Genomic DNA, 15,006 nt, shown 5'->3' on the forward strand with positions numbered 1-15,006 from the left:
ATTGAACAGTTGATAGTTGAAGTTCAACCCACTGACCCTGGTATGCAATTCAGATTTTATCCCTCGTTATTCCATAAATCAGCCAAAATGCACTTTCTAGCTGATATTTCCACCCTTGATCTGGGACTCATGCCATCCCCTCACCTCATATTCCCACAAAAGCATACATCCATCAATTGCTCCTTGGCACACACTCCCAATATTTTGAAACTCATGTCAAGTCTTGCCTTCATAAAGCCTTCTGCAGTCACTGGTAATTCTGTCCAATGCTAGAATGGTCTCTCCATCCTCTGAGTTCTTACAGCACTTTGTGTCCCTGCAAAAGGTAAGTAAATAATATGAAAGGCCAGTGGAGGGCTCAAGGAACCCAGCCTCAAGTGATCCAGAGCAATTTATTTAAAGTGGACTGTTTTAAAAACACAAGTGAGTTTTAAATTCTCCTTAATCTATTTATGGAGACCACCAGTGGCCCAGCACATAGTATGTACCCCAGCTACATATCAGCTGGAGTCACATAGCTGATCAACAGAGAAGGTTCAATAAAGATATCCGAAATAATAACTAAACGTGAATAAAGTCAAATTCTTCTCCCACTATTGCTAAGAAAAGTTTAGGTGCATGGTGCCTCTAACCCTCTAAGCTTGTAGACCTGACCATCTCAGAATGAGATTCAGTCTCCTTAGAAGTCATATGGAACACTTCTGATTCTTGAGGCTGTCATTTGGAGTCCCCTATCCTGACCTCAACAGGTTTCCCAAAATCTTTTTTTCAGACACATACTCCCACTCTTCAAGAGGAATTCAGGTGAATTCCACCTCATTACATATTTCCATACGAAGGAAATTCTGTGATGATTTAACCAGGTGAGATGTGTTCATTATTTTAGATTAAAAATTAGTTGGTTGTTACCTCATGGAGTAATAAATACATCTTCTGCTCTTATCTACCTTTGTGTAACCTGCTTGACACAGATAAACCCTATGAAATAAAAAGCCAGTCACATCTGTCTCTACACATAATAAGAAAGTGTTTCCTCTAAAACTTTGTTAACATATGAACAAGCTTTAAGTCCTGACTATGTGTGGCTACCTCTGAATTATAAATAGCAGTAAAAAGAAAGAAATAAACCCAGGAACTGGGGAAACATAAGAGAAGATAGCTGGAAGAAACATCAAGAGAAGACAGGATGTCTCAAGCCCTCAGCATATCAAAGCCAAACAGCTGAATTGTGTGTTAACTTTGTGAATGAAAAAGCAAAGATCATTTGGAGGAAAACCACTTTCCCCAGTCCCACAGCCCTTCTCCCCAATTTATTTCATCATTACTCATTCCTATATGGTGCATGCCCACCTGTCTTCTCTGTGGATAAATGTTTAATGTTGATACCTCACATGCTCAGTTTGATTTCAGAGGTGTGAAAAAACATCCAGGACATGCACTCCAGCTTCCTCTTCTCAGGTGCCCAGAGTCCTCCTCATCCTATTGTAATTTGGACACGAGCAGTCTGTCTCTCAAATTCTAAGCTTATTATGAGTGACTTAAATGTCATTCCTGAAAATCCTTAGCAAAGCAGATGAGTTAAAAATGACCTTAACAAATCATCTTCCAAGAAAAGAAAAATGATGCCTGTCACCTTTAAAAAGGCAACTAGTCAATAACAAATAATGAGCACATAAGAATGACAATTCTTTTTTCCCACATGACACTAACTATATGCAGTAGCACAGTTTTCAAAAGAGTAGTACAATTTACTTTAGTACAGTTTACTTTTCTTAAAGGAAACATGGAGCTCTTCACATTGGAGCAATCAGTAATTTGTTATGTATTATTTGTACCAGTCAGTCAAGATGCACAGATTAACTAGAAGATAATAAAGACCTGTGAAATTGGGACAGAAAAGTAAAGGGTTTTGAAAAGAAGGGCTGAAGGGAGTAGAACTGGAGTGATGATTTCTGATCCTTTCCCTACAATGCCTTTTTAAAATAAACTTTAGTATTAAGAACTATGTAATGTTTTGAGCAACCAACAATAAAATAATTTTAAAAAAATAAAATAAAAATAAAATAAAATAAACTTTAGGGTTCTAGTTAATGATGGCAGCTTAAAGACACTCAGCCTTTGTTATCTTGGTGAATCCCACAAAAACCATAAAGAGAACAGGACAAAAACAGAAGCAACATGGTAAGAGAAACTGTAAAGCAGATGGATGAGCAGATGGATAATTGACTTATAAACCCTAAGAGAGAGAGAGAGAGAAGGTGTGGCTCAGTGGGAGAGCACTAGCCTAACATGTATGAAGTCCTAGGTTCAATCCCCAACTCTGAAGAGGAAAAAAAGAAACATTCCAAACCAGCTCCAGGTACCTTTGGGAGTGGGTGAATGTGGGGTGACAGAAAGGCTATTTAAGATGCAGTTAAGCTTTATTCTGACCAAGAGTAGGGATGACATATTGAAAACATGAGCAGAGCATGCAGGTTTCCGGAAGGTTTCCGGACAGATTCTGAGACCTTCCCTACCTCCTCTGCTACCCCAGGCCTATTTCTACTCATTTCCTAGACACTGTCCAGACTTTTTTCCTCTAGACAGGACACTACAGGCATCTTCCCTATAGAATTCTGGTCCCAGTGAAAAATACCCTAAAAATACTTATGTCAAAAGAAATGCTCCAGCCAGATCACTCTAATTAGGCCCACATTTGACAGGCCTCACCCAGCCATTGACTTTGAAGCAAACCCACTCACAAATATACACAAAGGGCCTAGGATGGGGCATTAAAGAAGAACTTCTAAGACGAAAGAGAGAGGCCAAAACAAATAAGCAGAAAACAGCAACCTAGAGGAGACAGAGCTTATGAAAAGAGAAAAAGGAATTTAAAAACAAAAAAAACACCCTATGTTCTTAGAAATTAAAAGTATGATGACAAAATTGAAATCCCAAGGGTAAGAAGTTAATAGTGTAGAACTTTTTCAGAAATAGAGCCAAAGCAAAGAGATAGAAAACTGGCAAAGGAAAAAAGATATGAAAACAAAAACAGAACCCTTCAGGAAGTCTAATATCTGAACAAAAGGATTTTGAATAAACCGTTCGTTGTTCTCTACTCAATATATGGAAAAGAAGAAATCAGCCAAGAACTCATTGAGATTTCCCAGGGTGAAAGAAAAGAATTTCCAGACTGAAAGGCCCACTGAGATCCCAGGACAACAGATGAAAAGAGGAATATATACTGTGGAATTTTACACAATTAGGAATAAGAAAAAATTCTACAAGCTTTCAGAAAAAGAAAAAAGAGAGTAACCAAGTTTCAACAAAAGTATAAAGAATCAGAAAGACTTTGTGTTTCTCAATAGCAACCCTGGAAATGATGCAGGTAAAATGTTTTTCAATCCGAACTTTATACAGTCAAATTACAATTTAGTGTGTGTGTAGAATAAAGCATTTTTAGACACATAAGATCTCAAAACACTTCCTGTGCTTTCTCAGGAAGGTATGAGATATTAGAAGATGTGCCCCACCAAAGTGTGAGAATCAACAAAGAAAAAGACATTGAATCCAGGAAATGGGTAATCAAACCCAGAAGAGAGGCAAAGGGAATTTCTGGGATGATAGTGAAGGAGGCCCTTACAATAGTTGTTATTGTTTGGATCTAGAATGTTCCCCAAAGGTTCATGTGTTAAAGAATTGGTCCCCATGGTGGCACTATTGGGAGGTGGTGGTATTTTTAAGAAGTGAGGTCTAGAATAGAAGACACAGAGACAAACCCACATAAATATAGTTATCTGATACTAGACAAAGATGCCAAAAATATATGTTGGGGGGAAAAACAACCTTTTTAACAAATGGTGCTGTGAAAACTGGAAATCCTATGTAGAAGAATGAAATTTAATCCCTATCTTTTACCCTGTACAAAAGTCAACTCGAGGGGCTGGGGTTGTGGCTCAGTGGTAGAACCCACCATGTGTTCCATCCTCAGCACCACATAAAAATAAAGAAATAAAATAAAGACCCACTGGCCACTAAAAATATATATTTAAAAAAAAAAGTCAACTTGAAGCAGATCAAAGACCTAGGAATGAGACTAGAAACCCATAAAACTGCTACAAGAAAATGTGGGCCCAACCCTCAAATATGTTAGCACAGGAACTGAATTCTTAAGAAGACTCCTAACACACAAGAAATAAAATTAAAAATCAATAAGTGGATGGCATCAAATTAAAATTCTTCTGCACAGCAAAAGACATAAGAGCTTAAGAGAGAGCCAACAGAATGGGAGATAATATTTGCCACCTGGTACTCACATAGGGCATTTATATCCAGAATATACAAAGAACTGTAAAAACTTCACACCAAAAATACAAATAACTCAATCAATAAATGGACAAAGGAACTAAACAGACACTTCTTAAAAAAAGAAATACAGGGCTGGGGATGTGGCTCAAGCAGTAGCGTGCTTGCCTGGCGTTCGCGGGCTGCTGGGTTCAATCCTCAACACCACATAAAAAAATACAATAAAGATATTGTGTCCACCTAAAACTAAAAAATAAATATTTAAAAAAAAGAAGAAATACAAATGGCCAACAAATATATTTTAAAAATGTTCAATATTTCCAGCAATTAGGGTAATGCAAATTAAAACCACATCTCATTCCAGTAAGAATGGCAATTATCAAAAATACAAATAACAATAAATGTTGGTGAGAATGTGGGGAAACAGGCACACCATACATTGCTGGTAGGACTGCAAATTCCTAAAGAAGAAAAAAAGTAAACTGTAAATGGATTGAAGAGGGATCAGTGAAATTGGAGGGAGGGAAGCAGTGGATGGGAATGGGAGGAATTGCTGAGTACTGAATTAGAGTAGATTGGATTCCATGCTTTTGTGATTATGTCAAGGTATATCCTGATATTGTATCCTAACAAGAAGAAGAAGAAGATGATGATGAGGAGGAGAAGGAGGAGGAGGAGGAGGGAGGAGGAGGAAGAGGAGGAGGAGGAAGGAGAAGAGGTCTAGTATGAGGTTTTTAGGTCACTGTGGGGGTGTGCCCTTGAAGGGGAAGGTGGGACCCCAGCCTCTTTCTCTTCTCTCTTTTTTCACATCCCAGCCATGAGGTGAGCAGTTCTGCTCCTCCATGCACTCCTACCAGACTAGAGGCACAAAGGCAATGGGGTCTACTCAATGAAGGATTGGAATCTCTAAAACTATGAATTAAGTAAATCTTTTTATAAATTGATTATATCAGGTATTGCTTACAATAATGGAAAGTTGACTAAACACAATGAATGGCTTATAATCATCCCAGTGTGGAACAGGTCATGAGATTCTAGAATCAGGAAAACAATCAATTTGGTTGTCTTAAGCATTTAGGTACTAAGCAGATTTATACACTAGGAACAGGTTGGGGAAATGTTGATTAAAAAAAAAAACTAAACAAAACAACCAAATAGAAAAAGTAAATAAAGTAATCATAGTATACTACATGGTTTGGTTGTGAATAGCATTATTTAAGTCTTAAGAATGCAAAAACTGAATATTGATATAATCAAGTGTTAGAGGTAATATGTAAATAAAACTAAATTCCTCTCTTCCTTAGTGGAAAATATGCAGATTATTTCTAACACCAAAACATCAATAAAGATAAGCATGCTGTTTAGAGATATGGAGGTAACTAACAAAAGATTTTAATAAATTTACTTGCAAACAGCAGGAAATGTGGAGAAGTTGGGAGTGAAAGGAAAACCCCTATCAAATTTTTCATTCTTACTATTGATTCCTTAAACTATGTCCATATTTAATTTTGTTTTTACAAAACTATTTTTTTAAATAAAAAGGAATGTTATGAATACCTCCCTGTGTATTTACTTGTACTGAAAAATAATTTAATAAAAGCTTTTATCAATAATACATTTTAAAATACCCTTGAACTTCATTAATCAGAGTGGCATTTATATACCATGAAAAAATAGATTACCATGTAAGCACAAAACATGTAATGATTCATTCACAGATGGTGCTTAGTGCATGTTTAAATTTGCTTACCCCACAGGCTTTAATAGTTAAAACTTAACCTCACTAAGCCTCAGTTTCCCATATATGGTGTCAAGAGTAGGCATGGTTGTTCATTTTCTCTTTGGGTTCCAAGATTTCCAGCTATTTTTTAAAATTTTTTTTAGTTGTAGGTAGACCCAATATCTTTATTTTATTTGTTTGTTTTTAATGTAATGCTGAGAATCGAACCTGGTGCCTTGCATGTGTTCAGCAAGCGCTCTACCACTAAGCCACAACCTCAGCCCAAGATCCATCTTTTTAATAAAGTCCCTTTTATATGTGCTGGTCTGACTAGGTGTCTAACATACCCTAATGAAAACAGGTATACTACACAAAGGTGCACAGTTGCACAATTGGTAAATAATAGACAAGATTTAAAACTAGTCCAAGGACATTCCATTTTGCTTTAAACAGATCCTTATAATTTTGCCTCAGCAACTCTTAATAACTTAATATATTAAAATAGCTCTGTCTTTAGGAATGCCTTGTCTCATCAACTATAAGATAATCTTACTTTGACAGTGAAGCTATTTAATAGATTTGGATTTGCAAAGCCTATAGGTGAAATGTTACTTATTGTCTAGTGACTGAAAGAAGCAGTTCCTTTGGTTATGGCCACAGGGACCCACCAAACTGGGTTTTCCCCAACCATGAATACCCAAAGAGACTAAACTAGCACATGGTCTTAGTATACATGCTTTTAATAAACAAAAATACCATTAAAATATCCCAAAATAAATGAACCAAACATATATTTCTCAAAAGAACACAAGTAGCCAATGAACATAAGAAAAAAATTTTTCATTGTATTTAGCAATTAGGAAATGGAAGTCAAAACTACTGAGATTTCATCTCAAACCATCAGAATGGCAGTCAACATGAATAAAACACTAATAAATAATGAAGAGGATTTTGGGGGAAAGGATCATTTTTAGATTCTTGGTGGGGTTGAAAATTAGTATTACCACTATGGAAATCTGTATGGAGATTCTTCAAAACACTAGGAATAGAACCATCATTTGACCTAGCTATACCATTTCTCAGTATTTAGCCCAAAGAATTGAAGTTATCATACCATAGAAATACATAAATATTCATGTTTATAGCAGCCCAACTGAAATAGCCAAATGATGGAACCAATCTAAGTGTCTGTTAATGAATGAATGGATAAAAAAAACAATATATATATATATATATATATATATATACACACACACATACATACATACATACACACACACACACACACACACATACACACAATGGAGTTTTAATAAGCCAAAAAGAAGAATGAAGTTATGTCATTTACAGGAAAATGGATGGAACTTGAGAGCATTATTGTTATGGTTTAGATATGAAGTGACCTCAAAAGTTCATATGTGAGGCAATACAGGAATGTTCCAAGGTGAAATAATCAGAGTATAAGAGTCATAACTTAATCCAGTAGATTAATCCATTTGATGGGTTGATAATTTGACTGGATTAGTGGGTGGTAACTGTAAGCAGGTAGGGAGTGGCTGGAGGAAGTAGGTCCCTGGCTTCTTGTACTCAAACTCTCTCTGCTTCCTGGCTGTCATGAATTGGGCAGCTTCCCTCTGCCAGGCCTTTCCACCATGATGTTTTGCCTCACCTCAGGTCCAGAGCTATGGAGTTGGTCAATCACAGACTGAATCTCTGAAACTATGAGGCAAGATAAACTTTTCCTCCTCAAAGTTGTTCTTGTCAGATCTTTTGGTCACAGCTACAAAGAGCTAGCACAATTATGTTAAGCAAAATAAGCCAAACTTAGAAAGTCAAGGGTCATATGTTTTCTCTCATTTGTGGAAGCTAGAGAGAAAATGGGAAAGAAAGGGGGAAAGGATATCTCATGAAAATCAAAGGGAGACCAGTGGAGTAGAGATAAGGGACCAGAGAGAAAGAAGAGGGGAGAGAAAGAGGAATAATACTAATATTATTAGGGAATAATACTGATTTGATTATATTGTTATATGCTGAGGGCCATTACCAAGTAGGAATGACGCATTCGAAATTTCCTTGCCAGCGTACCCCATGTTAAATGACTTGCCTTGGAATTTCGCTGTTGACATTGCATGTAAGGTGACCTTGCTCAAGGAAGGCGGATCTGGGTTTAGAGCTGATCAGGTTTGAGGAAGTATCCCAGTCCTTGGGTTTAGGGCGTTCCCAGTTTAAGACCTTGGATTTTAGGGAAGTTCGATGTTGAGGATTATTGCTGCTGGAAATAGGGCGTTCCTGCTACCTGAGCTCCCGTTGAGTTCTCGTGAGATTCAGAGAGCATTTTTGGGAAAAAAGCCTCGTGGAGTAGGTGAATTGGGTGGCAGCAGAACTGGGATTGCCCCAGAACGTGTGTGGAGGCCGGTGTGAGTTCGGGAATAAAGAATTGCTGTTTGAATCTACAAAGCTGTGTGGTGGCTCGTGATTCTGTGCCCAGCCGAGACTGCGGCAGTTATATTGTTTGCATGTATGAATATGTGACAAAGAATTCCACTATTATGGATAACTATAATGCATTAGTATAAAATACGGAAAACAAACATTGTTAAATAAATCAGAAGCACCAGCAAAAGCTATTATTGTATACATGCATATGTGTTTGCAGGGAAGAAAAAAATTCCAACTATACTGGTAAACTTTCTTCAATTTCTTGGGTTTTGTGTCTGTAATATTTGCAACTTTCTAAACTCTTTGAATAAAGAAAAACAAGTAACTTCTGCCCAAGAGCAGGAGGGAACACATATAAGAATGATTATCTAAGCCCTAACTGTAATTGTTTTTAAAAATGGAAGCAAGCAGCTGGGTGTGGTGGCACATGCCTGTAATCCCAGTGACTCAGGAGGCTGAAGCAGGAGGATTGCAAGTTCAAAGCCAGCCTCAGCAATAGAAAGAAGCTAAGCAATGCAGTGAGATCCTGTCTCTAAATAAAATACAAAATAGGGTTAGGGATGTAGCTCATTGGTTGAGTACTCCTGAGTTCAATCCCTGGTATCCCCCCCAAAAAAAAAAATGGAACCAAGCAAATGTCCATCCATGTCAGAATGAATAAATAAACACACTGCAGGATATTCACACAATCTAATACCATATGATAATGAAAATGAATTAGAGTGATACATAATAGTGTGGATGAATCTCAGGTTCAAATATTTGAGTGAAAAATGCAAGTTGCAGAAAACTCAAACAGTATGATTTCATTTGCATACAGTCCAAAGCCATGCAAAACCCAGCAATGTATTGTTTTTAGAATATAGGAAACAGGGATTCCACCTCTTGGGTCCCCTTCTTCCTCCAGGAGAAGTCTTTTCTGCTGTCCTTTAATAAACTTCTAATTTCTACTCTGAAAAAAAAAAAGAATATAGGAAACAATGGAAAGATACTTTAGAAAGGAAGTGAACAATAAATGGAAAATTCAGGAGAAAGGCTATATATAAGAAGAGAAGAAAATGGACTCCAGAAAGAAACAAGGGACCCAAAGGTAATGCTAAATGCAGGTGTTCCCTCCAACAGAATTCTTCACACATCACATATATTTTATGAATATTCTTTATGAATACCTAATCAAAACAATTAAATGAGACAATGACTAAGTAAAACACTCAAATTGGTGGCTGGCATATATTAGGTGCCTATTCTTCTAATTCTTGCTTCACTATAAATATTTTTAAACAAATCTGAACAATAGTAAATAGTGGTTTTCTTTCAACTCCAACAATTGCTGGCAGGTTGAAGAATGCCACAGGATTGGATTCCAAGTCTGTTCAAAGTGAAGAACTTCCAAGGCCCCTCTACTCCTGGTTCCCAAACTTACAATACCCATCAAGGTCATTTATACCAATTCAGCTAAAAATAGACATCTGGAGGTGTTTTGTTCTTTCCTCCCTCTTGATTTCTACCTCTATGGTTCCCTTTTTGAATGGAAAATAATCCTTCTGTGAAAACCATGAGAGAAGCCAAAGTCCTATGCTGGAAGAAATAAAAATCAAGGAACAATGGAGACCTGCAAAGTAGTATACTCTGTCCACTTTGGGTGTCCTGCATCACTACCTGATATATAACAGGCAGAAAAGGAGTAAAGATAATGATTTGCTCAAACTGCTCTTGGAATATATTCTGGCCCTAATATTATAAAGCCCTAATATTATAAAACAACTGTTACACAAAAGAGCCCCAAACCAAGGAGAGTTGGAGGCAATGTTGACATTTTAGTAATGGAGGCTCTGACATTGGTCTTCTGTCTCCAGTTTTGCTTTTTCTCTTTCCATAACCATGAAGCGGCTTGGAAAACAAACAAACAAACATACAAGGTTTTATTATTTCATCCAAACAGACTTCAGAGAAGTGGCATCCAGACAATTGAATTTTTAAGCTAATTAAAATGGTGGGGAAGGAAAAAAACAAAACAAAACAGAAAGACAGGCAAAGATAGTTTTTGCTGGCTTTGGAAGGTAGTAACAAGAGAGAAGAGAAAAGGAAAATGAGCTCACCCGACCTTTGCAGTGTGGAAGAGGCAAATGATAAGTAACAGGGTCCACTCATTGCTCAATCATTAAGCATCTACTGTGTGCCAGGCTCTGTGCTAGGGAAAACAAACATAGTCCCTGTCTCTGTGGAGAATACTGCTGAGCAGGGAAAAGCAAGAAGCAAATTGGTACTACCTCATGTGAGGAGGAAGCAGGGTCTGCCGGGGCAGCACACAACCCCCAGGCCGGCAGTGTTCAGAAAAGTCTTCCCAGAGAGGTAACATCTAGTCCCAAACTCTAAAGAGAGGTAAGAATTAGCCTGATTCTGCCAGCTGAGGCAGGGGAATATGATGTAGGGGCAGAAAGTCCCAATCTAAAGAATGGCAGATTTGGAGGCTCATTAAACAGGAAGACATCTAGTTCAGAAGGCCTGGACAAAGAATGAAAGGAGCGCAATTGGTGCCAGGTTCATGTGCTCCATAGTTTAAGTTCTACAAGACAAATCCAGAAAACGCACAGCCTTCCACCTTCAGAGCCCAATTCAGAATTCATCCACCCCATCTGTGTTTCCCATAGTGCTTTGCACTCTTGCATAATTCAGCTGCAGATATCACAAGGGCTAGAAGGTCTGGTTATGACAGGACAGAGATTCAAGGTACACAGACAATAAAAACAAACCACAATTGCAAGATTTTTTTACAAGAAAAAAAAATCAGAGACAGACATACCCACACACTCAGATCTACTATTCTTACAAACTCCTCCATTACTTTAAGAGGGGCCCCAAGCATTGCAAAATCTATTTTGGGAAACAATGACCTGTTTTATTGCCTACTTGTTATTGAGAAAAGCTTTGATGAAGTGAATCAGCTAGGCTTTTTAGATTTCCATATCTCCTCACAAAGAGCATTAGACTTGTTTATAATAAGAGACTTCTGAAGAGGACTAAGAGAGGTGGCCAATATCTGCTTCCTACTTATTTAGTCCTGCACTATCCCACCTTCTCATGGAAGCTCTCTGGCCCTTTAAGCCAGAATGTGTCAGGAGCCAACTGAGCTATATCTGTCCAGGTACTATTATACATTTGTTTCAACCATAATTATACCTTCTTGCAGACAGAACCAGTCTGCAGTTTGCAAAGCAGGGCAATCTCATCCAGACACATGGGCCCGGCAGCTGGCAGGGTTCAGTGAGGTGGCTCTACCATCTGGTACTTAGAAGAAAGGCCCTGAGGCTCACACAGCCCCAACTCTTAAGCCCCAGACTTCATCAAAGCAAAGCAAGTAAGTTACACCTCCATCCAATTCTGTTCAGCCCCTCTAGTCACATGGATTCATTTTGTGACTTCTCATTCTCTTCAAATTAGCCCTTGATACTCATTTTGGCCTGATATCATCAGGATAAAAATGCCAGGTTGTCAAGGGGAGGGACTGAGAGTGGGAAGCAAAGAAAATCCATAGTATGATTTGTCTTAAGGTCTCCACAAGTCCTGGTGTCAGCCTTAACTGCTCTGTCCAGAGGCAACATTGCTAGAAATAACAATGGATTATTTTCCAAAATAATAATAATAATAATAATAATAATAATAATGTCAAGGCTAAAGCTAAATCATTCTCTACTTTTGTCATCTTAAAAAAAAAAGCATTGCTATAATTTAGATCTGGAATGTGCCCCCAAAGGCTCATGTGTTAAAGGCTTAGTCTCCAGTTTGGTGCTATTTGAAGGTGGAAGAACCTGTAGGCTATGTGGCCTAATCTCACATCTTTAAGAATGGTAGTCATCAAGAATATAAACAATAATAAATGCTGGAGAAATGTGGAGGAAAAGGAACACTTTAAAACTGTTGATGGAGGGGGGATAATAGAGGATAGGAAAGACAGCAGAATACAACAGACACTAGAATGGCAATGTGTAAATCAATGGAAGTGTAAATGATGTGATTCAGCAATCTGTATACGGGGTAAAAATGGGAGTTCATAACCCACTTGAATCAAACTGTGAAATATGATATATCAAGAACTATGTAATGTTTTGAACGACCAACAATAAAAAAAAAAAAAAAACTATTGATGGGACTGTAAATTAGTACAACCACTATGGAAATCTGTATGGAGGTTCCATACAGAACCATCACATGATCCAGCTATACAATTCTTCAGTATGTATCCTAAAGAATTAAAGTCATAGGGGAGTGGGGGAGGGGAGGGGCATGGGATAGGTAAGATGGTGAAATGAGACGTACATGTATGATTGCACAAATAATGCAACTCTACATCCTGTACAACCAGAGAAATGCAAACTTGTACCACATTTGTGTACAATAAAACAAAATGCATTCTGCTGTCATATATAACTAATTTAAATTTTTTTTTAAGTTAATATATAAAAAAAAGAATTAAAATCATGCTAGGTGCAATGGCGCACACCTGTAATCCCAGTGGTTCAGGAGGATCCTCGAATTCAAAGCCTGCCTTGGCAATGGTGAGGCACTAAGCAATTCAGTGAGCTCCTGTCTCTAAATAAAATACAAAATAGGGCTGGATGTGGCTCAGTGGTCAAGTGCCCCTGAGTTCAATCCCCAGTATTCTGCCCGCCCCCCCAAAAAAGAAAAGAAAATTAAAGTCATCATACTATAGTGGGTACATGTATATCCATGTTCACAGAAGCACACTTCACAATAGCCAAACTATAGAACCAGTCTGTCCATCAATGAATGAATGGATAAAGAAAATGTGATATATATATACACAATGGAGTTTTATTCAGCCATTAAAAAATGAAATTTAGTCATTTGCAGGAAAATAGATGGAACTTGAGACCATTATGTTAAGTGAGATAAGCCAAACTGAGAAGGTCAAGGGTCATATTCTTCTCTCATATGTAGAATCTAGGGGGGATAAAAGGAAAAGAAAGGTGGAAGGAATCTCATGAAAATCAAAGAGACCAGTAGAGTAGATGAAAGGCACTAGGGGGAGAGAGAAGGGGAGGGAAAGGGAAAATACTGAGGAATGATATTGAGCAAATTAGATTGCTATATTGTGTGCATATACAAATATGTAGCCACTAATCCCACCATTTTATGCACAACTACAATGCACCAATAAGAAATGTGGAGAAAAAACAAAGAAGTGGGTCCTAAAGGGAGGTTTCAGGTCACTGGGAGCATGCCCTCAAAGGGGATTGTGGGACTCTGGCCTTTTCCTTTTCTTTTGTGAACAGCTTTAATCTACCTCATATTCTCCAGCATGATGTTCTGCCTCACCACAGGCCCAAAAGCAATGGGACCAACCCACCATGGACTGAAACCTCCCAAACTGGCAACCAAAATAAAACTTTCTTCTTTATAAGTTGATTCAGATAATTGCTACAGTATTGGAAAGCTGAGTAATACGGATGTATTCTAAACTAATAGTGATTATTTCTCCTATCACTATATGCTAACAATGCCTAGCACATTAATTACTGGCACCTGTGCCTGCTTGTTTAGAAAAGGAAGTTCCAAGAAATCAAGACCTAGAAGCACAGGCCTGAATTATCCAGTATAGGACACATCTCAATGTATCCCTGCTCAATCAGATGCCTAATCATATGTAAGTGTGACTCACATATGGACTCTATTAATGTAGGGACCTACTCATTTCTAGAATCCCATCTGGGAATCTCCTGTTAGAAAAATATATTCACCCTGTAGATTTTGTTGAAGATTTTTGTCCTCTCTGTGGGAAGACATTTGGAGATGCCACTCAGCAACAGAGACTTGAGAGACCAGATGGCTGGTAAAACAGGAGGCTATTCTCAACCCAGGGCCAACAGGAAAGCTGGAAGGCAGATCCCAAATTTAGTTTGAAACCTGGTGCCCAACAATGTAAAATTAGAAACTCCTTTGAACCATCTGGATCTTTTAAATAAATACCTGTCTGTCCAATCCTCAAAGTCTAGCTCCTTTCCTCAGACACAACATCTGGTCAATCCTTAGTACCTAGGGGAAGCTTAATACAAGCTAGCTAACCAAAACTATTTTAATGGCTGCCAATCTAAGGATTCTAAAGTTCTTTGGAATCTTTCTGATTCCAACATCTCTTTCACTTTTTTTTCTTCCCACCAAAGGATTAAGTACACACATGCATACATGCACACACATGCATGTACACACACTGTACCCCTATCTAGAATGTTTCATTGTATTACTGTCCTTCCAACAACCCGCCCATAATGGTCTCTTGTAATGCCAGATTCATGGGACCCCAATAGACCTCCAGGAGCTGAATCCGATACAATCACACAAGAGTCTTTATTTTCTTGCAAGCTCGAGCCTGGACTCACAACTGTTTCCGGCCCAACAGTCATGAGGAGTCCTGGTCCTTTGTTCAATGAGATTTTATAGGTTTTTTAGGTATACTCTATGCGTCACAACATCACACAGCAAATCATTCCACACCTCGGGAAAATCAAACAACAACTCTTAACATTGATTAGCACATTCTCTGG

General features: G+C 38.0%; 1 long non-coding RNA gene across 1 annotated transcript in view; it reads right to left on the reverse strand.

Moving 5' to 3' along the window:
- Window positions 1-212: 212 nt before the first annotated feature.
- Window positions 213-15,006, reverse strand: part of LOC308651512 — a 110,784-nt gene continuing 95,990 nt past the window's right edge. Inside the window, exon 3 of the long non-coding RNA XR_014022570.1 lies at window positions 213-316. This is a non-coding gene — a long non-coding RNA (uncharacterized lncRNA). The remainder of the gene's footprint in view (window positions 317-15,006) is intronic.

The sequence above is a fragment of the Spermophilus citellus genome (genome assembly GCF_964194105.1).
Source record: "Spermophilus citellus genome assembly, chromosome: 6".
In the NCBI taxonomy this organism is placed as follows: Eukaryota; Metazoa; Chordata; class Mammalia; order Rodentia; family Sciuridae; genus Spermophilus; species Spermophilus citellus.